The sequence below is a fragment of the Phyllostomus hastatus genome, unplaced genomic scaffold, assembly GCF_019186645.2.
Source record: "Phyllostomus hastatus isolate PE091 unplaced genomic scaffold, TTU_PhHast_1.1 phas_contig_80, whole genome shotgun sequence".
Classification (NCBI taxonomy): Eukaryota; Metazoa; Chordata; class Mammalia; order Chiroptera; family Phyllostomidae; genus Phyllostomus; species Phyllostomus hastatus.
In genome coordinates, this window is record NW_025333960.1 from 42847246 (window position 1) to 42871839 (window position 24594).

The 24594-nt window shown below is 39.2% G+C and overlaps 1 protein-coding gene across 1 annotated transcript in view; it reads left to right on the forward strand.

The window, feature by feature from the left end:
* DCC (DCC netrin 1 receptor) overlaps nt 1-24594 on the forward strand; it is a 668131-nt gene that overhangs the window by 436709 nt on the left and 206828 nt on the right. The gene's annotated exons all lie outside the window — the stretch shown is intronic.

Genomic DNA, 24594 nt, shown 5'->3' on the forward strand with positions numbered 1-24594 from the left:
CAAAATTATACATTAGTCACATAATCAATTTAAATAAACAACTGGATGATCGTTATCTCGCCACCCCTGAGAAAGAAGACTTAGCAATTGGGTTTAACCTTTAAATCTATCACTTACTAAGAAAACCTCAGAAGGCACGTTGTCTAAAACCTCTAAATCAATTACTTTCTAAAAGAGCCTCATGGAGGCTTGACCTTCACATGGAAAAGCTTGCAGATATCAGTGGTGAAAAGTAAGTGTGTGTCTTATATTCTTTGAATTTATCTGATACAGTACATATTGCAGGTGGCTTTCTTCATAACAGCTACTTTTACTTATACTATAGAGAAAGGCACCACATCTAGGGCAATTTTATTTGATTTTTGCCCCTCCAATGAATCTTCTAATTTATAACTAGGGGATATGTCACGCTGGGTCCTGGTGTTCTAGGTGAATGTGGGTAATCATGGCTTCTACCATTACGCAGCATAATGCAGCATACCCTTCTGAGGATAAATGTTACATTTATGCACTGGGCTTGTATTACATAAGATTAATACCATTTTGGAAATGCCTCTATGAGTATAGTGACCAGTGAAATCATAATCTTATAATTATGTACCTGAATCCTTACAAAAACTTTAGGCACAGAAGGAATTGAAATATAACTATTTTTTTATTCAAAAAGACATTAATGATCTGTCCAAGTTCACACACATTGCAGGAGATGCCTATACTCTATCAATCTTACTATTGTGGTAGATGCTAAGATTATATATCAATATAGGAAGTATCAGTGCAACTAAGGAACTCGTTTTCAAGAGGTGGAGTGAGACAAGCAGCTAATCATGTAAAACTGAATTTGGAAAAGCTTGTGGTAGAAGTTTGCTAAGAAGGAGGAGAGCCTGACCCACACTATGGGGGACATTTACTTACAAACAGTGAAGTCTGAGAAGTTCCACAGCTCGTATTCATTGACAAGACCTTCGCTGTCTGTTATGGGCCTTGTGCATTCAATACACCTGATCTTATCTAACATTCAAAGAAATCCAGCAAAAAGCCCATCACTATTCTCCATTTTACAGTTACAGAAACTGGAAGAAACAAAAGCCCAATAAACAGAAAAGATGAAATGACCTTTCAAAACTTCTCCCAGGTGTATAGTTTTATAGATCTTCAAGCCCCCAAAAGCCGTGATTCACTGCAGTTTTCTTTTTTGTTTTCGGTTATTAATGTTCTCTGCTATGAACTCTTTAGTGGCGGCTCGTGTTGACGAAGGCTGTAGACTAGAGGTGACTGTTGTTCTGATAAATGAGTGGATTCACGAGCGGAGATAACAGTGTGGGGGAATTACAGCTACAGAAAGGCCTACAGTGGATCATTACATGGTTGGGCCCTTTGCTTGGAGTTTCTGACACAATCAACAAGAAAGGTGCTTCTGAACGGTAAACAAAACCTCATAAGTTTCCCCTTGAGTAGAAGAATTTATATGTTTTGAACACTAATATTCTATCCCAGGCATCAGAGAGTTATGATGATAGGCCTCCGGTTTTTCTTGGTTTTATTGAAGGGGGATGGAGATGATAATATGATTTATAGAATTTCTTTAATCTAGACTGATATAACACTCTAGTTTATGCCTTGTATCTTAGCATGTGAAAGAGCTCATCAGAAAATGGTAAAATAACACATTCGAATAAGAACTAGGGCGGAGAATGACTATGCTTGTAATTTTACTTTTGTTAGAGAAGAGTCGTAAGAAAAGGAGAAAAACTATTTAGACATCCACAATTTTAGCTCTAGAATCAGAAACACACTCTCACTAGTGTGTAATGCACAAGCAGAAACAATCATGCCTTCACCGTTTTCCACAAGAATGAATAACAGAGTTTATTTATTTTTGTATTAGATCATTTCTGGGGGGGGAGATTTTTTCAAAGGAAGGAGATATTAAATAAAATTACAGAAAAATGCTAATATGTACAAAAATAAATAAGTAGAAAGCAAACAATAGAACTTATATGTACAGCCCATGGACATGAACTAAGGTGGGGGAATGCAGGTGGGAGGGGTATGCAGGATGGAAGGGAATAAAGGGAGGAAATAGGAAAACTGTAATGGCATAATCAATAAAATATATATATTTTTAAAAAAAGAAAAGCAGCAGAGACGAGTACACAGAAAGCTGCCATCCTTGCTGTTCCTCACACTGAGTATTTTCCCATTTCTGAGATGACCTGAGCCCACCCTGAGTTAATATCAAAAATCTATTATAACTGTTGCGGGCTCAACAATCGTATCTGATTGCCATAGTTATGGTCAATTTTATAAATGAAAAGCAGAGAAATAAAAGCTGCTCATCCTGGTTCTATCGCTGAAAGGACCAGAAATAGAGCTATTCAGTTGTCTACATAAGAATATTTGTAGGAAATGTGTTAAGCAATGAGCTTCAAAGGATAAAGGCTTTGGTGTCAAAACAGACTCAGCGTTAAGTCCCTACTTTCAGCCGTGTCACCATTTTGTAGTTAATTAACCATCTATCCGTAAATGAGACAGTACTGGGTCCTCACTCTCACGAGATTGTTGTTGGAATGAAAATAATGCCTCTAAATGCACAGCAGAGTAGCCCCCCTTTATCTGCGGGGCACATGCTCCAGCATCCTGAGTGGATGCCTGAAACTGCAGATAATACCCAACCTTCACCTTTTCACTTAAAGGAAGCCATTTACAGCTTCTCTTTGAATTGCCAGCATCTACCATTGTCCTGTGGGGCCATTAAGAAGTAGCATAAGGGTTGCTAGAACACAAGCACTGCCACACTGAGACAGTCTGTCTGGTAACCAGGGCAGCTACTGCGGGACAAACGGGTGGGAGCATGTACAGTGTGCAGATGCCGGACACAGGAGCGGGCCGCGTGCTGGGTGGGATGCAGCTGGACAGCGCGAGATTTCGTCACACTACTCACTCAGAGTTGTGTGCAGTTTACAGTCTATGAACTGTTTACTTCTGAAATTATCCATTTGATATTTTTGGACTGCAGTTGACCACAGGCAACTAAAGCATTTGGGGTGGGCGCACTGTACCGTGCACAGGTTGTTATTATTATTTTTATTATTAATATTTCCGTGTTTCTCCAAGGCTTTGTTTACACTCACAGACCAATGTATTAAAATCATTTGTTAAAGTTCATATTTAGTCAACCCATTGAAACATATTTGTAATAATGACAGATACAGATGTCTTCCCTAACATAGTCATTGTGTGTACACATTGCTTAAGTGCATAGAAGAAATATCTTTAGGGCCATAACCTGTGCTTTTGATGTAGAAGAACCATTGGAAAATTGAGGGGAGTCAGGAAGACCCTAGAAACATCACCTCTTTGGCAGCATTGATTTCTGAGCTTCTAAAAGGGCCTGAGTCCCTACTATTACTTGGCCCAGAGGCTGTGATATGGGGGAAGTCAAGCAGGACACGGCAGGACTGCCCAGGGCAGGCAGAGATGGTGAGCTATGGTGCAGCCTAAACCTGGGGCTCAAAAAGCCTGTCTGGTACCTTAAATCTATGCATGTCAAGGGCTTGGCTGAGCTGGGGAAGGCTCAGCTGCTGGGTGTCAAAGTAGCCAACCAAGAAGAGGCCAAAATGAATCTAACAGTCATGACTTTAATCGCAACATTGCTGTAATATAAATGAGAACCCAACCAGAGAAAACTCTGATGCCCCAGTTCCATTTCTGCCATGCAGTAGCACCCGTGGAGGGTCAGGGGGACTGGGGGTTGTCTCATTCACTGCCAAGGGAGCCTTGAAGAGAAGGTTCGCACAATTGCATGGACCTTGAGGCCGGAGGTGGGGGAAGGGCTAGCAGAGAAACAGTAGGAGTCAGAGTAGAGAAAGCGTCTTGACGGTTTCGCCCTCAGTTCCCCAGAAGGAGGTCTGGACAGAGGTGCCTCAGGGACAGGTCTGCTGGAAGAATTGAGAATGAAGGCGCCTGGGCTGTGCGCATGTGCATAGGAGCTTGGCCGCTGCCAGTTGTGGGGCTAAGACCTGGACCACAGCTTCCTTTGGGGACCACAGTGCCTTACCCGTGACTATGCTGGGTTCGGGGAGGACAGCATCTGCCCAGGGCCTGCCAGGTGAAGCCGGTATAATCACCTCTGGTCACAAATAGGGTTTTATTTTTTTAATTAATTATTTTTTATTTTTCAATTACAGTTTACAATCACTATGATTCTGTATTAGTTTCAGATGTATAACACAGTGGTTAGACAATTACATACTTTACTGAGTGGTTGCCGTTGTTATATCCCCCTCCCCCACCCTCTTGGTTTCAAGTACCCACCTGGCACCATACATGGTTATTACAGTATTATTGACTGTATTCCCTTTACTTGATATCCCTGTGACTGTTCTATAACTACCGATTTGAACTTCTTAATCCCTTCACCTTTTCCACTTAGCCCCCCAATCCCTGTAGGGTTTTAACTAGAAGTGGGCTTCTGGATGGAGACCGGCAAGGACAGGACGAATCGGCACTTCTTACCACAAGCCCTGGCTTGAACTGTTTTCCCTTTGGTGTCCACTTGCAGTAAAGTTCTTAACACGGAGAACAGGTTAAGGGTTTGTACTGAAGAAGGAATGGAAGAGGAGCTCTGGGAAGACTGAGACCCAACCACAGCCAGAAATAAGGAGGGAATGATGGTCACTGCAAATGTGAGAGCAAGAGAAGCCTGTTGAGCCTTTGATTTGGAGGGTAAAAGAGGGAGTCAGGTGACATGGAGCCTTCAAAGAGACCTCAGGCTCAACCATGATCGTGTACATTTCCAATGGGGAAGGCAGGACGCTCTCGTCATGCTGTTGCTGTGAGTTGTATTTAGGATTGAATCAATGGATGTGTATAATAATATACTTTTCTTGTTAGCTGAAACATAGTCTTAGCTCAATCAGTATCTGTTCCATTTGCCCAGGAGAGTGCAAGAGGGGTGGATGTAATAGTGACTTAATCAGCAAACACGTATTAGATACTGAGTAGTGATAGCTTTATTCATGATTAAAAACAAGCAGAGAAAATAATAGTCTAAAACAAGGTTCTTGCCTGTAGAGAATATTTAGCCTTATTGAGAAGATAGAAAATAATGTTGAGCTCCATCATGGTAGTATTTAGAAACCAAATGAATTCAAGAAAATAGTGTGATAGCACTGTTAATAGCAACTTACTGTTGGGCTTGACAGTTTAAATGACTTTACAAATTTTTTGTTTGGAAAATGGGCCAGTATCTCATTCTCCAGTGTCTCAATGAGACAGTTGCCTGTACTGTTCTATATCACCGACTGACAACCCCTTCATTTCCTAGAGATGTCCAGACCTGGCCTTTGGTGTAGAAGAGAATGATGAGGGGTGTGTGTGTGTGTGTGTGTGTGTGTGTGTGTGTGAGAGAGAGAGAGAGAGAGATCTAACCAGTGAAGCTGCAAGGTTCGCGCACTCACTTTTTCTCCCTCATTACGAAGTGTGACGGTATTGTAAGTGCTGAGGGAGAGGACCCCAGGGCTCTGCAAGCCATCTGATTGGGACTTCAGATGAGACATTTTCAACATGATGAACTGCTGCAACTCGAAGCTGTGGGTGTTTCTGGATTCCGAAGGGAAGTGGAATGAGGAGGAAAGCCGTCCTGCTTTGGTGCGAGTGGCACAGAGGCTGGCAGGGAAAGAAAGGTCACTGAACTGTCAAGGAGTCAGGCCTCCTTAGGAGTGTGAATACAAGTTCTGACTGTATTGTAGATTTCCTGGGGGGAGGGATCTTTCCCAAAGACGAGCCGTCATGTAGCACAGCTTGGGGAAGACACTTCAGCAGTGGCCGTAGGGAAACAAATCAGTCCCCAACCTGATTTGTTCCGGAAGGTGTTGGTGCTTGGCTGCCATCTTGAGCAATCTCATTTTAAGGGTCTCTCTGCGGCACACGCTGAAAATCAGTTCAATCGCCTGCGGAGGAGGCATGCGAGGATAAGGACGGGGGGTGGGGTGGCCCAGACCCGCTGTCACTTTGTTTCTGCACTATTCCGAGTAGCTTCCCTATCAGTGTAATCAAAGGGTGAGCTTATCAAATAATACTTCAGTCTGTTGGAATAATTTACTGGCAGACCCTGCAGTGCAAGAAGCTGCAAGGAAACTTGAGGCTTCTAGGAGTCTAGAAACTACTGGAAAGCAGGATCCAGGCTCTGCCTTTAAATGAGATTTTCATGGAGTGTTTGCCACATAGTGTGCATGCACACAGCATGACCACTCGGCTGAAGTGAACGGGCGAGCGTGTCTGTTCTGAGAAAACATTCTGCTGGTTTCTCCGAAGGAATCTAACCCTAAAAATCTCCTCTTGTCTGTTAAATCTGCAGTAGATTCTACCCTCAAGCAAGTTTGTTAGGAAAAATAGAACAAGGTATGAACTGTTCTCAGAGGTTCATTTGTCAAGGACAATGCCCTAACATTCTCAGCAAAGCACCCCAAAGCACAAGGTTGTCCCCCCTTGTTGTTACAAAAAATATGCATTGGCTTCTGCATGTTGTACACAGTTTTGTATCAATGAACACTCAGGTTATTTTGCTGCTGCAGCTATAACAGCTTTTCTTTTTGCAATTCACTTTCTCCTCATACTGGGAAGTCTGACACTTTATTACTTCAATCTTATTTTGTAAAAATGCACTGGAAAAGTATTTCCCCTTCAAATATGAACCACCAACAGAAAAGCTGATGTTCCAGTTTTAGTATCTGCGATTACAGGGATTTAGAATGAAAACCAGTGGTGAGGTGCCTATGACCAGTTAGCACCATGTGACCCTCAGAATAACATTACATGACTTGCACCAAGGGTTCTAGTACAAGGATGTTTTTGTTACATAGTTTTTACCAAGCCACCTAAAAACTTAGTGGCTTAAAACAATATCTATGTGATTATCTCTTGCAATTCTGTGGATTTGCTGTGTTCAGCTGCATGTGCTTCTGCTCCACATGATCTGGGCATTTGGGGACTTGACTTCATAGCAGCATCCATGATGACTTACTTGATTGTTGGCTATCAGTGTTGGCTTTGCTGGGACCTCAACTGGGACTATTGACCACCACGCCTCTTCTCCATGTGTCCTGTCCATGAAGTTTGGGCTTCTCCCAGTGTGTCAGCTAGAGTTCAAGAGGAAGTTACCAAGCGGGATGGGACTTCACAATGGTATGGTTCACCGGGGTCCATTTTTAGAGACTAGCAATCACAAGTTGCTCTGGCTTACATACACCCAACACATATATCCCAGAATCACTGTATGTGATATTGTCCTTGAGTCACCGAAATTGAGATTGCCCACACTGTAGTCAGTAATTCGCCCTGCCTTTGGGGGCTAAAAGCAAGACATCCTGTTATTTTACATGACTAGTTGAACATTGTAAGAATCTCATTCTAAAATGATTAACATCAGTGGTGGTTTACTTATGATATTTAATAGTTTTCACACTTGTTTCTAAACCTCAGTATCCTGAGAAATTTTAATTAGAGCTATGTCTTGGGATGTCAGAAACGTTGTCCTACTATCACCCCTGCTACAAGAAATCTCAGAATTCTTCTAGTTCGCCCCCTGTGTTTTTTTGCAGAAAAAAAAGCTGAGACTTATGAGCTTATAACTTGCTCAAATCCCTCTTCCCTGCTTCAGTCAGAGCTGCTTCTTTGTCATCTACTTTATGTGTTATTTTTCGTGTATGATTATATTTGGACCAAATCCAAAACTAAAATACCACGAAACACACAAGTTTGAGAAAGAAGCGGCATTGCTAGTGGTTAAGCGCACTGGCTGTGGAGCCGGATCGCCTTGGGCTGTGAGTTCAATTCTGTGTCTCACTGTCCTTGTTTGTTTTGTGTGGGAGAGCCGCAGCATCTGTCTTGTAGAGTTTTTATGGGGATTGCATAAGATTATATTAGTAAAGTGCTTGGAACTGTTTTGGCACATAAACAGTTATATAAATGTTAGCATAATAGTTGTATTGCACTAGAGATAAAGGAAAAGGAAGAGAAACATCAGACATGTCAGCTTACTCTTTCAACTCATGCCCTAGCCATAGACCTGCTTCTCCTGACCATAATGTGTTTTTAAGCTTGAAGGCAAGCTCCTTAAGCAAGACCATCTTAGAAATTATGAACTTCCCTGATGAACAGCCTTGGATATCAGTTAGGATGCTACAAACTGTAAGAAACTGAAAACTGATAGCCTCAAAAGATAAGAGATATCTTATCTGCTGCCTGATAGCCTCAAAAGATAAGAGACATCTTATCTGCTGCCTCTGAACAAACCCCAAAGTCATAGTCATGCCTTGACTTTCCATTTTCAGGCTCCCCCAAGTCACTTTACGTCAACTTCATTCCAACTTTCTGGCTACTCAGGCCTGTAAACCTCTCACAGCAACTCCTAGAGTCATGTGGGCATATCGGATGTCCTCACAGGTCTCTGCATGCGTCTGTCAGTCTTGCTCAGGCCCTTACCTACCACCAGTTCTGTTACACAAATATGGCATAGTGATGGTGCTGAGCAGTTCTCCATAAGCCTTGCTAACACCATGGCCTTTCTCTGGGGATAAAAGTATAAATCCTTTCTTCACTCAGAACTCCCCTAGTAGTAGACATGTCATTTGCTACCACATATCATTTCCCAGACTCTGTCCATGGGACAGGCACCAGGATCCTTCTCTGGCATCATCCAAATCTCACCTCTTTCTCCTCCAGCCCAGGCAATGTTTACTGTTGAGCAGGTGTTATCTGGCTATTCACTTAATTTCTTCTTAGTCTAATATCTACAGCCTTAACTGTGAATTGGTTTTCTTTAGGACTTTGTCTTTTGCATATCAAATAAGCTTTCTGTGTGTATGGAGGGGGGTGGGGCAGGTTTGGGATTAAAACATGGTTCCTTGGGTATGGGCAATGGTCATTCAACAAAGACATAGAATGATAAATATTTTAGTGAATATTTCCTAATTTTATCTGGATGAACTAATACAGTCACTTATGGGGAAAAAGAAAATTAAAGAAGTGAATTAAATGGAAGAAAATACTTAATAGACCAGGACAACAATATAGAAGATATCACCAAGTAATGTATGAGGAGCTCAGAGTTGTACAGACAATTGCTGCAAGAATTCAGAATTTACTTCATGGCCGAGTTGGCCAAGAAAGACTTTATGGAGAAAGTGGGCCTTTTATCTGGGTCACGAATGATGAGTAGGAATGGAACTGGAGTGGAGGATCGCTCTGCTACATTCCTAGTGGAGGAATAACAAGAGTAATCCCATGAAGCCTGGATATTACAAAGTGTGCTTTAATCATCACAGATTCAAAGTTGCCTGGAATTGAAAATTCATGGAGATCAGTCAAAGCTAGGATCGTAAAGGTAGTTTAAAAATAAGCTGAAATTCAATATATACTATAAAAGATGGGTGACTTTCATAAGTTGATCAAGTCAGGGAACTTACCTGTTCCAAGTAAACATCAGGATCACAGGCCCAGAAATGAATTCCCTGGGGAAGGCTCAGAGACAGGACAGCCCCTCCCCTTTTACCAAAGCGAGAACTATGTAGTGGAATAGTATGGGTCACGAAGCCATAAAGACAAACCGGGCCTGGATTAGACAAATGTAAGATTCCTTGAAAATCAGGCAGAGGCACAGGATATTTTTAGGAACCGGACATGGAAGTGGCTATCTCATCTGCTCCAATTCCGTGGACTTGGACTGCAGTCCAATGGCCCTCGGTCTGACTCTGAAGGAAGCTGGGAACTGTGGTAGTTGTGGGCAACCAGGAAGAAAAACAGTGTTGTAAGTGATTCAGTTTGACTTTCCATGTATCTAAAATGTTGTCCAGTGAGAAGAGGGTGAGATGAGACATTTCAAAGCAAAGTTGTGTTTTTTTTGGAGCAAATGTGTCTATTTGCAGGAAAATTTTATGTGCCTATAAATACTAAAGATTATTCTATAAGCTGACATTAAATTCACCTACTTACATATTTTGGTTTAGCAAATAAATGTGAAAGAGTATAGGAAACTATCTAGCATTATATTGACTTAAATAACTAAAGGGAATTAGTAATAATATGGACACCAGCACTTTTGGGGTATTTTTTTTTGTTTTGAATTGGGGCCTAGTCATGGAAAAGATATGAAGATCAATGTCTACTTGATATAGCCATTAGGTTAAACTAAATCACTTTAAAAGATAATAATATTTATATCTTATTGTTTGAAGCTATTTGCCCAATTTTTTATTGGAGACTGACTATTGAGACTGTTCTTGCTTGGAAAGGAATCATGTTTGCCTTGATGATGCTGAATAAGGCTTCTTTTAAAGTCTGTTAAACCTCAAAATCTTCTCCTTCTATTCTTAACATTCACAGAATCCTTTTCCTACCCTTTAATCCTTAACTTGAGTGCTTCAATATTCATGTGGCCCTTTTAGTCGGTTGTGTAGTTTAATAATTTCTTGACTTTCTCAAATCCAGTGGCCTTTCACCCACATACATCAGCCCATTCACTGTTCTGCTGCTGATCTCTTTGTATCCCTTGGCTTAGTAGAGTGCTAGGACATAGTAGATGTTCAGTAAACATTTACTGGATGAATAAACAGATTGCTTTGGGCTGCTCCACAAATACAGGATAAATACATGAATTTATTTGTTTGTTGATGAGTATCCATTCCACTATTTGTCTTTCCTAACAGCAGTTTGGATTTGATTACATTTCCATCTTTCCTTAACACTTTCCATGTAGTTTAGAAGATCCTGACATCCACACACATTTCACAGATGGGTCCAGATTAGTCTGTGATGAGTTTGGTAACCCTACACCGTTGTCAAGGATTAGCTCCAGAAAGGTCTTGTGAATGGATTCTAGCCAATGAGACTCGAGGATTGGATTACTAGGGGGTCTTTAAAAACATGTTCCTTGTTCTTAGAAGGGAGCAGTGAGAAACAACTTTTACTGTCTCCCACTGGAAGTGATTAAGGACACATATCCTAGTAACTGGCTGGTGGCTGCTCTCGGTGACCGTGAGAGAAGCCACAGTGAAAACAAAGTCCCTCCATGGAGAAAAATTAAGCCTGGAAAACAGCCAAGAAACCAAGTCAGGAATGGTTTCATCCTGTGAGAAGCCCCCCATTCTATCTCTGCACTTCCACTTCTGTGGACCAGATAAACTCCTTGTTTTTTATGCTAGTTGGAGTAAGGCTGCTAATACTGAAAATCAAAAGCACCATGCTGATACAAAATTCCTTAGCCAACTGAAAAAACTAGATGCTGACTTTAAGCAAAATAAAGCTCCCCCCTTCACCACCTTTTTGTCTATGTATGATCGTGAAATTTAAAAAAATACAGATTACTATCTGAATAATTCAATAAAAATTGACAGCCAAAGTGTGAATTTTAAGACAAGGTAGTTTTTGGCAGTTCAGAGCCAATAATACCATTGCCTGAAAGTCCTCATTTTACCTTCCTCTGTGGACAGAAAATCAGGACGACTGCTCTTGCTTCTGTTTGGCACCTTCAGGAGATAGTTTGTATTCTGTTCACATAAAACATTTCAGCTCAGAGATTTCACTGGTTTCCTGCTGGGTTTCACGTGCTCAGGACAGCTGTGTCAGCCCCGATGTGCATGTGTGCTGTGTTGTGCCTTAGTTTATAATGAGCTTCAGGAATTTAGGCAATTTGCGGAGCTGGTTTATTACCTTTTCTGTTATTACATTCTCTGGTAACATTGAGAAAACACTAATCTGTTTTTCTCTTATTTGGACAATTATTATTATAATTAGCAGTTAACAAAGGAAAGTACATTGTCTATATACATATTGTGTCCTAAAGTAATCTGGATGGGTATCGTCCTGAGAGAAGTCTCATGCTAAATGTTGGTAGAGAGTTCCATGGTAGTTGTTTGTTTCTGACATTTTCATAATTAGCTTTTTATGACAACTCAAGGGCTACATATATAATGCTGAGGTACTTGGAGTCTATTTCATGCAGGAAATAAGGATAAAAGTGAAGGTGTGATTTAATGAAAGTAAAGTGGAGGTCATTGTCCTGGAAATCTGGAGAAGAATTAACACTTGTTTTTTGTGTACCGAATTTGACTCTAAGTTTCTTGCTGTCCAAGACAAAAAGTAGACAAAGTGAATTACATACTTTTCCTTGTGTGTGAATAGGGAGCGTGACCATTGAAATAAATGTATTCCAGAGAACCAAATTTGAAAAGGGATTTATTATATAGATAGGTTCTTTCTCAGTATAGTTGACCAAAAAACACAGCCATGTGGTTATATGGTTAGCACTCATATCAATCTTCAATAAAAGTTAATGACATCATAATTGATTGTGAATCTCAGATGATACTGCTCAGGGAGTTAAAATAAAACCTTCCAGGTATGTTACCCTTTTATGATTAGATTTCTATAGGTATTAAGTCAAATTATATTCTCCATCATAAAATACTCTACTCAAAGTTTAATTGGGTTTTTGATAGATAATTTGAAAATATATCCCCTCATAGGGATCTAAAATACAAATTTCTATGGTGTTGAAAACCATCAATAGATCTTAAAAATCAGACTCATGGTAGAATTTTGTCCTTAATAGCGTACAATTTCATATATATCAAAAATTGGGGTGTAATTGAACTTCCTAAGGAAGTTTTTGTCGTATATTGATGATCATGAGAAGCGGTCCTTATGACTATCTTTCCTTAATGGTTAAAGATTCACCATATAGCTACTTCCATTCTGTAGTCCACAAAAGAAATACTAATGTTTTGTTATAAAAACTTTCATTTTGAATTAAAAGCAAATTAACAAAAACACTATTTAGGAGTAAACAGTGAGTGCAGAATGCTATCAAATAAATGTCTCCATCCTGAAGAGTTGGTGGTTGGCTTTCAGCTCTGCCAATAAATAGTTGTTATGACTTGGAACAAGTAATTTGGCAACCAGCTATTTCTAACTTAGCCAGCTCTTCCTACTGTGCATCAGATCTTTCTTTACTGTTCCCCTCTGACCTGGTCTGGTTGCTGCCCAGCTCTCACACCTACAGACTAGGCAGCGTCGTCTGCCTTCTCTCCTGCCGAAAGGAAAGACATTACTTTTTGTATCCACCCCTTTCCCTGCGTTCCTCCACATTCCTCGGGGGTCTCACTCCAATGGTCATCTTTCTCTCCTATCCTCAGCCTCTCCTACTGTCACCTTCTCATTTGCATTTGACTACCATCAGCTTTCTGCTACATTAACAGAAAGGGGTTTGTTTGAACCTCTTGCTCCCTGTCCTTTTCTTCAGAGCAATGTTTTTATAAAGTGTTATCCACACTCAGTGTCTCTAATTCCTTGACTTCTCCTGACTTCTCGAAGTTTAATTGAGTTTTTGATAGGTTTCTGCCATCTGGCTGCTGCTGCATTATTTTCGTGAATCTATTCTCAAAGTCACCATGTCCCTTACATTGTTTTCTTTCTTTCTGCTTTTTTTTCCCATTGTTGAGCCTCCTCACACATGGTTTATCATTCCTTTTTCCTAAAGTGTGTCTCTTGGGCTTCTTGTCCTTCCTTCCGTCCTCTTGCATCTCCTTTGTGACCTCCCTTCCCTTGATCTATCTCTTGAATGAGACTGCTTGTTCTTATATGATAATCTTCAGTCCCCTACCTGATCTTTCTGTTAGATTGTGTTTCTCCTCCTCCTGCTTTCTGATTGAAGTGGCTAAACTGTGCCTGTGGTTGTATCAGTTTCCTGCATTAATTCTCCATGAATTTTCCCTGTTGCCTACGAGCAGCCTGGTTTTACCTGACATAGTAAGATGTGCAGTAAACAGCTTTTGTCCCACCACACAAAACCTCTGTCTTTTATTTATATAGTGTCATCCTTCCCATTTCACATTCAACTCTCCTCACTTTGGCATTTCTGCATCTTTTAACTAGGATTAATTCATGTGAATGGAAATAAGCATTGTGCTGTGTTCGATAGATATAAATAACAATAGTATAAATATTATTTCTGAATCCATGTGCTGAGTAATCAAGAACATGTCAAAATCATATCTAGAACACAAATCCCAGCCCAAATGGAATCTTCCTACACTTTAATCCTAATCTTTTCATCTAGAAAAAGTATGGATTCTCTCTGAAATCAATACATTGTTTTCTTTTTAAAAAAACTTTTAAAGATACATATAGTACTGAGCATGTTGTGCGTGTGTTTGTGTGTGTGTACAAACAGTTTACCAAATAAATATAGGAATGGCCAATAACAATAGCAAGGGAAGCTCAATATCATTAATCATTAGGGAAGTGGGTTTATGGATGAAGCACCATATCCCACCAGCATCCCTGATTTGTCACCTCCAGCACATTTTTCCCTCCACCCCTGGGCATCCCACAATACTGTCCGTCTCCAGGGGTTCACCACGTACGTCTTCCTGCTGAGGTTCTTCCATCTTAGCCCACCAGGCTGGGTCTAGAGCGACCTCAGGAAGATATTCTCTGGCATGGCCCACATCTGTCAAAGAGAAAATGCAGCCTTCTAGTCTGATCCCACAGAAAAAACAAAGAAAATAATAAAGTCTCCTTGAAAAATCTTTCACTTTGTTAAAAACATAAGCCCACAAAGCAGGCAGAAATCTGTAGGAAAACCAGCTGTGTACTGAGTTGTCATTATAGTTGCAGAATTTATGTGTAAATCTATGTAAGTACCTCTGTAGAATTGTGATGTTCTATTTGAATATATTTTTCCAGAAAAGCAATTAAAATAGGAGCCATAAAGTTATCATATTTAAACCAGATGATTTTACCTAATAAAAAGCACCAAATGTACTGTTAAAGACCCTTCTTCAGTATATTTGACCTCTGTTTTTTGCAAGACATGTCTTCAGATGATATATCACTTGTGTGTTTATATATTTTTGCACATGTTTATTTATATGCTGCCTAGGATTTGAGATGGCATACAATAAAGAGACAAAATAAAATAAAAAATAAAGTATTAGAACATGATAGAATAAAGGGTTAACACAGGAGAAAGAGTGACATCAATGAAAGACTTAAACAGTCACTCCTGGTGGTTGGTGTGCTAGCGTGTTCAAAGATGAACAAAGTAATTGTAAAATCATGTTTCACAAAAATATCTTAAAAGTGAAATTTATTTCCAAGACAACACATATTTGGTACCACAAAGAGGCAATTTTAAACAACCTTTTGAAATAATTGTATCTTAAAAAACAATCCTTAGGCCAACAAATCAATGTAATCTTAAAGGATTCAAAAGTTCCATGAGAAAAAAATGAAATGTTGCTAGATCTAACAGTAGTATCAATGAGTTATGACTTTAAACACACAGTGTGCGTCCAGATACTTCTCTGTGCCCAGAACTAAGAGAAAGGCTGCAAGATTGAAGGAGAAGTAGAAGGTATGATCACTGAGTTCAGGAGGTTGGCTTATCTATCCATGTGGAAGAAGAGACATACAGCAGAATTAAGCAACAAATTAGTTGAAATAAAAAGTTTTGGAAAGAAAGCTTGCATTTCAAAACTTCAATTTCTGGTAATAGTTTTCATTTGTATAGTATTTTTAGTCCATCCAGTGCTCTCATTTGGTTTTTCAAAACAAGGTGAGGAAATTAAGGGACAGAATCACATAACTAATGATAGTAATGGGATTAGTGCTTATATTTCCTGACTCCTAATCTGTCGTCTGGTCCCCTACTCATTGTACTAGTGTTCACTTTTTCTCTATTAACTGATTGAAAATACTGCTGGTTGTCAGCAAATAATACATATAGGTAAATAGAGATGAAAAAATGAGCTTACCCCAACCACAGATATAAATCACCAGGACTCAGATAGTCAGGTGAGTCTAGAATGTCTTGATAATCTACCACAACTATTTCTCACCTATATCTTTTGAATCTGTTAAGGTCTCCATCTATCCCCAGTTCCTATGTTAATGGTAAATATTTATCAAAAGCTTATTTTATTTCAAGGATGATTATAAACACTTTATATGTATTATTTTACCTCATTCTAAAAAAAAAAAACCCTGAGGGAGCAATTATTAATAGCTCCATTTTGCAGATAGAGAAACAGAGCAACATTAAAGAATTTGTTCAAGGCTACTCAGATATTAGATATTAGAATCAGCTTTCAAATTAGAGGTGATTCTGAATGTCACCTCCAGTTGGGAGTGTCTAACTCTAGACCCTGTGTCATGTTGCCCCAAGTAAAGTATAGACCAGTTTGGTCTCATTATAACAATACTGGGTTTTAATATTACAGTCCCTGTGGATTTATCAAGTGTTCTGAAGAACTTATCTAATTAACCATCATGTCAATTGTACTGTATTATTGTTCTCTTAATGGGAAAGGATCATGAGTTTTCTGGAAGCCGGCCTAGTGGGAGTTGCCAGAAGAAAAGAAAAGAGCAGATCAAATTTCTCAGACCGAGAAACTTCTCATACAGACTTAAGGAATTAGATTGCACCATGACATTTTATTTACTTTGGTATAAGAAATCATCCCTCCTTCCCCCACTGGTCCACCTAACACTATTTGACATGACTAATGAGTTAATTTAAGAACCAATGCTTTTTCTGAGACAGTGAGATGAGGGATGTATAGGAATCAGTGCTATGTGGCAGGTGTCTAAACAATGTCTGATTAGATGAAATCCTTCAAACATATTAGCATAAAGAGTTACATATCATCAGAAGTCAAAAATGGGCAATTTTAAAGGCTAATGAGTGAAGGGATTTTCCCAGGGTTCCTTCACCATAAGAATGAATGATTACTGTCAGGGAGAACAACCAGATTTATTTATCAAGCAAATATCCTCATCCTGATGATTAAATTGATCATCTCTCTGAGAGAAAAACAAAATTGTTCTCTCAAAGCTTCTGTGGCTCTTTGCTGTGAAATGACAATATTTCCTTATGGAGATAGAGAGCCCAGTTGGCAAACTTGAGAGGACACAGTGGACTCAGATTCACCTATCACTAAAGTGGAAAGGGGTGAGCATTACAGATGGAATGGTTGCATGCCTCTCCATTCATAGGTTGAAACCCTGTGGTTTTAGGAAGTAGGGACTTAAGGAGCTAGGTAATTAGGAGTACATAAGGGTGGAACCCTCATGAATGGGATTAGTGTCCTTATAAGGATCACTGTGGAACTTGTTTCCCATCTCTGCTCTGGCTCATGAGGGTACAAGAAGTTGACAACCCGCAACCCATAAGAGGGCTTTCACCAGAACCCAACAACACGGGCACCCTGATCTCACTCTTCCAGACTCTGGAATTGACAGAAATAAATGTGTATTATTTAAGCCACGCAGGCCATGGGACTTTGTAATAGTAGTCCAAACTAAGATAGTGAGGTCTGCCTCTGGGGCGACATTGTTCCCAAATTGTGCTCCTGGATTTTCTCAGCTAACGGTCCTAAGAAAGAGAGATTCAAGAGCCACCAGCATCCAAATCACAAGTGAAATGTAAATTCAGTACCTAATCGAGTCCAAGTTCATGGATCAGTTTTCAAAAATGAGAAGGTGGGATCTGTATCCCTGGGATCTGTATCCCTGGCTTTCCTCCTGTGCCACCCCTCCTCACAGAGGTCCTTAATCAGTGGTGCTCACCTTTCAGAAATGCATGCGCCAGCCCACTGCACCCACTTCTGTTTCAGTGCAGAAACCTACCTTATGTTTGTTTTTCCTCTTCTTTAACAGAGCCCCAAATCAAATAAAACAAAACAACTGGATATAGAGTTCCATAGCCCACACTGTCTTTTCTGCGAATTCTGATATATTCTGTGGTGGTATGTGACACCCTCACAAAACGGAATAAGTAATCTTTTTTATTTTTTATCTTCAATTCCAGTTTACGTACAATATTAGTTTCAGCCATACAACAGTGATAGGCATTTATATAACTTTTGAAGTGATTATCCCAATAAGTCTAATATCTAGTAACACCATACATAGATACTATTACATTATTGACTATATTCTCTGTGCTGTAATTTATATCTCTGTGACTATTTCATAAACTGCCAATCTGTACTTCTTAATCCCTCCTCCATTTTCAACCAGCCCTGCAAACCTCCACAAGTTTAGCAACCACAAATTTATTCTCTGTATCTATGAGTTTGAGTCTGTTTTATTTGTTCACTTATTTTGTGATTTTTAGATTCCACATAAGTGAATCATACAGCATCTGTCTTTCTCTGTCTTATTTCACTTAATATAATGCCTTCTAGGTCTATCCATGTTATCACAATGGCAAGATTTCATTCTTTTTTATGATTGGGTAATAATGTACAACATCTTCTTTATCCATTTTTCTACCCATGGCAACTTAGGCTGCTTCCATATCTTGGCAATTGTAAATAATGCTGCAATGAACATAGGGGTATCTTTTTGGATTTGTTTGTTAGATTTTTTCAGGTATATATCCAGAAGTGGAATTGCTGGGGCATACTGAAGTTCTATTTTTGATTTTTTGAGAAACCTCCATAGTGTTTTCCCTAGTGGCTGCACCAATCTGCGTCCCACCACCAGTGCACGAGGGCTTCCTTTTCTCCACATCCTTGCCAATGCTTGTTGTTTATTGGTTTTTGATGATGGCCACAAAGTGCACAGTCTTATACATCTTAATCATTTAACCCTTTGTACATTGTTTTGAGAAAAGTAAAATTTTAAGACATGTTTATTTAAAAAGACTTTTAGCCCTGGCCAGGTGGCTCAGTTGGTTGGAGCATCATCTTGTACACCCAAAGGGTGCTGGTTCAATCTCTGGTCAGGGCGTTTACAGGAGGCAACCTATCAGTGTTTCCCTCTCACACCAATATCTGTCTGTTCGTCTCTTCCTCTCTCTCTAAAAATCAATAAACATATCCTCGGGTGAAGATTAAAAATAAATAAATAAGGCTTTTATTAAGTTGCCTTTGGTGATAGAAGTAGATATCAGGATGAAAGGGTTGTGACCACTATTAACACTGCAGGTAACATAATAATGATGAAACTTCCAGTGCATGCTTCAGATATATTTAGGCATAAAGGACTAAGAACTGTTGTACTAGATATGTAGAATATAGTCTTGATTTGGTTAAATAATGTTTCAATATAAGCCAATCAATTATTTGCTCGATTAGAAACCCTGTTACTAATTATTAATGTTATGTTTAATATTTTAATATCTTAATATTAAACATTAATGTTTAATATTTAATTATTACCCTTGCTTTATAATGTATCATTTAAAGCAATAATTATTAATCACTTTAAATTGATTATTATTAATTTAAGTAATAATTATTAATTATCACTTTAAATATTGCATTTCATATTTTCTATAATTTTATATTTTATAATATTTTAGTAATTTTAAAATAAACTCTGGCCCTTCTGAATTTATTCTTCTCAAATTGTAACTACTCTTTTTTAGAAACTTTTAAATGATGGATTTCTTTATGGGAGAAGTACTCAGTTGATAATGATTTAAACTTTCTATAAAAACATTCTCTGCTTTTAATTGGAATATAATAACTCACAAATATGCACTTGAAGAAAGGCCAAATGTATTTGGGAAACCCTATTTTCTACATTTTACTCTTCTTTTTTTTAATGGTGTGTGCATTACTTGAGGTGAATTGTCTGCTTTGGAAGCCCGTAAGGGGTGTTCTTCATCCAGTGTGTGAGGGTCAGTTTAGACTTTTCAGGGGAAAAATGCTGGGGTGAGTCTAAGGGAAAATGGGGCGTTGGGCTAGTAGAGAAGGGGAACACAAGCATTTCCAGCAGTGGAAGTAGCCACCATATTTTGCTCCTAAAATTCATAAATCCCATCAACATAGGAAATGCCATGGGGAGTCTTATGGTACCACAACACTTTTACACAGAATGTTGCCAAGTGATATTTTAAGAAGAATACTTTCTAGTGGTACCGCCTAGGTAATCCCCATCACCTGACCATGGCTTAGAATTTAACTGTAATGACTGGTCCTCTCCCATCATCTCCTGGATGCAGTCTACTGGACCTCTGATTCTCTTCTAAATTTGGAAAAACTTGTATCCGTCTTTTAGTCCAGCAAGGAAGACCTGCTGCTCAGCACTTAGCTCATTTTAAAGTAGTTGTCAGATGGCTCTCCCTCTAGCTCAATGTTTCTCTTCATTTTTCACTAAACAGAATAAGGAGGAAAAACCCTCATGGACAGAACAATATGCCATAAAGTCAAGTAATGTGATAACAATGTGTTTCATAACCTGAAAAAGAAGGGATAACTACTTGTGGAGAAAATTCTTGAGAACTACTGTGTAATATTTATGCATGGAAGGTAAAAATCTTACAACTTTTGCTTCAGGATTTCTTATTTAAACAGGATTATATCCTATTTAACAAGAGTTCAATGAGTGTTTTCCATTCCCTTAATGCCAACTATATGCCCAGAAGTGGACCATGAAAGCAAACCTACACTTTTGCTAGTAGGAAAGTGGGTCCATTCTAATCTAAGCACATTTTATGCCAACAGCAAATGGATGGCATTAGGGATTCACTCTAGGGGAAATGGTGCGTTTTTCTTTTCTTCCCAAATGCTCATTAATAAGAAGCTGTGTCCTAGGCTTCATTAGCACTATGTTTTCTGAGGTATAACCTGTCTCAATATTACTAATAGAAGTGACAGCTCATGAGAAATTAGAGGGGCAAAGGTGAATTTTTGCATGTCATAAATAACTTCTGGGTGATGACTTTTAGTCCTAGGAGTGTACCTGTGTGTTGAAGAAATACTCCAGGAATAAAAGAGACCTAGGAAATGGCAGACTAGTTATTATCATATCCTAAATAGATGTGAAGATTGACAGCAAAAGAAGTTTCTTCTGTTAGAATAATGTTTTGAGAACTCAAGAGACCATTTTTGTTTTTTCTCACCCTGACCACAAACTTTTATTTTTCTGAACCTTAGCCTACTCAAGGTTAACTTTAGTACTTCCGTGACCTCCCAATATTAATGGGGGGGGGGGGGTGAGAAAAATAAAGATGGTCACATGTTACATAGCTCTAAAAACAAATTTACTACCAAAAATGTGCCAAGGTTGTATATATTGATAATTCTCAACAGATATCCTCAACTCTGATTTTTTACCTGGGCCTTTCCAAAGTCTCATTATCCCATCAAAACCAGAATTGCAAACCCAGAACCAATGATCTTCCCCACACAGTTGGTTCCTCTTCCCAAGAATCCATTCTCTGATGGTGATACCTCTGTTCTTCCAGAGGTAGAGGTATATCTGCTACATATGCTGAACTCATCCGTCAAGGCCTTTCATTTGCCTCACCTTTTCACACCATTCATTCACATGAGCTCCACTTCTGTTCTGCATCATGGACACACATGCTTCTGTATGTTCATGTATGTTCTGTATGTCTTGTAAGTTTCTGCCTCTGGGCTTTTCCTGCTCCGGGAAGTCTTCTCTGCTTCTTCCCATCCCCTCACAATCTTAACCAAGTACCCAGTCAGTGACCTAAGATCCACACCAGTGTAGAATTTTTATGAATTTCTTCTTTTGCAATCAATCACCATCCATCTTAGTACCTGATTTCACATCATCTCTGTTCTCCTCTCTATACCTCTACAACTCATTTTTATAATCTTGCTGTCCTATCTTGAAGACATTTTTATTGTATTTCTCACATATTGCATGAGCCACAAAATAGGTACTCTGTGACTATTGAGAAAGACATTGCTTGAAGCAACTAGAGAATATCGTCTCACCTAGTATGTTTTTTAAAAAATGTTTTGTTTGCATTTTTGTGTTTGGTTTTAGTTTTTCCATGCCAAGGGTAAAACAAGACTCAAGAGGCTAAGGTACTTATTCAAGAATATGCAAACCTGAGACCCAGCCCAAAGTTCCTGGTCTCTTTCCCATGCTGTTTCCTCTTCATTTTAAAAGAGCTTTATCAAGATATAACTCATGTACCATAAAATTCAGCCTTTAAAAGTGTACAGTACACTTTAGTATGTTTAGTAGGTTTTTAGTATGTTTTCAGAGTTTTACAACCATAGCCACAACCCAAGTTTAGAAGACTTTATTCAACATCTATTAGAAGCCTGTCACCACCTTTCTTACCCCCTAGCTCCAGGTACCACTCACTTACTTTCTGTCTCTGTGGGTTTGCCTATTCTGGACATTGCATAAAAATGGAAACATACAATATATTATCTGTGCTGATTGGCTTCTTTCACTTACTAAAATGTTTTCAAAGTTCGTAATTTTGTATCATGTATCAGTAATTCTCTTCTTTTGATTACTGGGTAATAGACTATTATATTGATGCAAACCGCATTTTGTTTACCCATTCTTCTGATGATGGGCATTTGGGGTGTTTTCACTTTTTAGTTATTATGAATAATGCTACTGTGATTATTTGTGCAGCAGTTTTGTGTGAATATATGTTTTGTTTCTACTGGGTAGATAGATACCTGAAGGGTGGAGTGGCTGGGACACATAGTACCTCCTCTGTCTTTAACCTTTTAAGGAACCGCCAGAGTTGCTTTCTGGTTTTTCTCAAAGCTGCAACCCCATTTACATTTCCACCAGTAGTGTGTGAGGTTCCAACTCCTCCACATCTTTGCCAGCACCTGTTATCTGTCTTTTGATTATACCCATCCCAGTGGGTGTGAGGTGGCATCTGTCTCACGGTGGCTTTGGTTTGCATTTCCTGAGGGCTGATAATGCTGAGCACGTTTTGTGCCCTTTCTTTTCAATGTAGCTTTTCTCTTACTTGACTGATGGTACACTTTCCTTTTACTGCCCTAGGATGAGTAGTATACTTCCCAGGAGGGCCACATGTTTATCTCGTGCCACTTTGGAAATGGATATTATAAAGCAGCTTCCTTTATTTCCCATTAGTGCTTATATTCCTCACTTAGAGAACATCAGCTAGAGTAAAAATCCTTGACAAGAATTTGAAATATATATATATATATATATCTCCTTTCCAGAGATCACCACCCAAACTGCAAAGTATCTGAACCCAGCTATACTGATTGCCAAACATAACTACGTAATTTCCTCATATACTAGTCTTGGACTGGGTAAAATTCCTAGACAGTTTTCCTATTTTGCATCTGACACTGCCTGAATTGTGTTAGTTTATCCAGAGAGGTCAGTGGTGGGACCTAGTATTTCCAAATGTTTGTTTCCGAATGCATCTGCCATATTGTTCAAGAGAAATGGGAGATATTTTGTGTTTCAGATTCGTTGAGTGGGCGTAACTCAAATACATTTGGTTCTGTGAATAGCATATGTCTCATACTCAATAAAATCCAAACCTGGTGCAGATTAGTTCCAGCTGAAGAAGATTCATTTATATTATAACCACAGAGGTAATTATTTTGCAGGTATAAGACAACAAGCACCTCAAAGTATTTGAAGATCCCCCTTTGAGAGCACTGTATTGCAAACCTGTTACTTCACGGGTATCTGAGTGTCCATTGTATCTGTAATATTTGATTTCCACCTGAACACAGGCAACAGAAAGTGAATTTGTAGAAGGTAATAATTTGTAGAAGGTCTCTGAGGTAAATTTAGTCAAAACCAAGATTAATTGTGTTATCCCTGGCTTTCTTTCAAAGGATCATTTTTTCCCAGTGGGGGTCATTTTTCTGTACCATAAAGCATCATGATTTTTACAGATTTGTCAAAAGCAGATTTTAGCTATTCAAATTAGAATTAATCTGATTTACAATACTTATATAACTAGAACATGTGAGAAATATGTTTAGTTTAAAGTACCTCACGTCAATATTGGGAGGAAGGAAAATGTGCTTCCAAATTAAAAAAAAAACATTAAAAAACAAAAGAATGATCACTTTATTAAGCACATTGGATTAAAATGAAGAACCGTCTTTCCCTTTCCCTAAGATACAACGTGCCTTCTTACATATTCAATAAGCTCTTCTCAAGAGGGCCTCTAATCAAGGTTTCCCAGCCTCCCCTTTCCTCATTTGCAATGCCCCTCTCACTCTCCCTTTCTTCCTACCCTTTGTTGCGTGGCCTTAAAAAAATGACAGGATTCCAATCTCTGTCGAACTGCTGAACTCCCGTAAGTTTCTAACAGCCCTGTTTTTACAGGGGAAGCGCTGTGCTGTCACGTTGACTGCAGGAAGCCTCGTTTCCATTCCATTTTCTTTGTCTTTAACGTGACAAGTTGAATGGGACGAGTGGACACAGGCAAGGCCAGTGTCAGCGGAAGAGTGTATGCGGGGCGGGGGTGGGAAGCCGTACAGGATGAGGATGGGTGAGGGCAGGGGCTCACAGGTTTGCAGAGACCGACTGTGGGATAGAGGATAGAGGGCAACTGCTCTTTAGAGACTGTAGTCTCCAGGCCATTGACACTAGAAATGTGTTTTTAGAGGAAAGAATACCATCCGTTAGTGAACAGGTGGTTTCAATAGCGAAGGTACCTCGAGGGCAAGTTTTAGTTCAGTTTAGGGTTTGCAGCAAAAATATTGGATCTCTTTGTATCCTGAGAGAAACGTGGGCATGTGCGCACATGCGTTTGTGTGCACTCGAAATGCGTATGTGGGGTTAATGATTTAACTT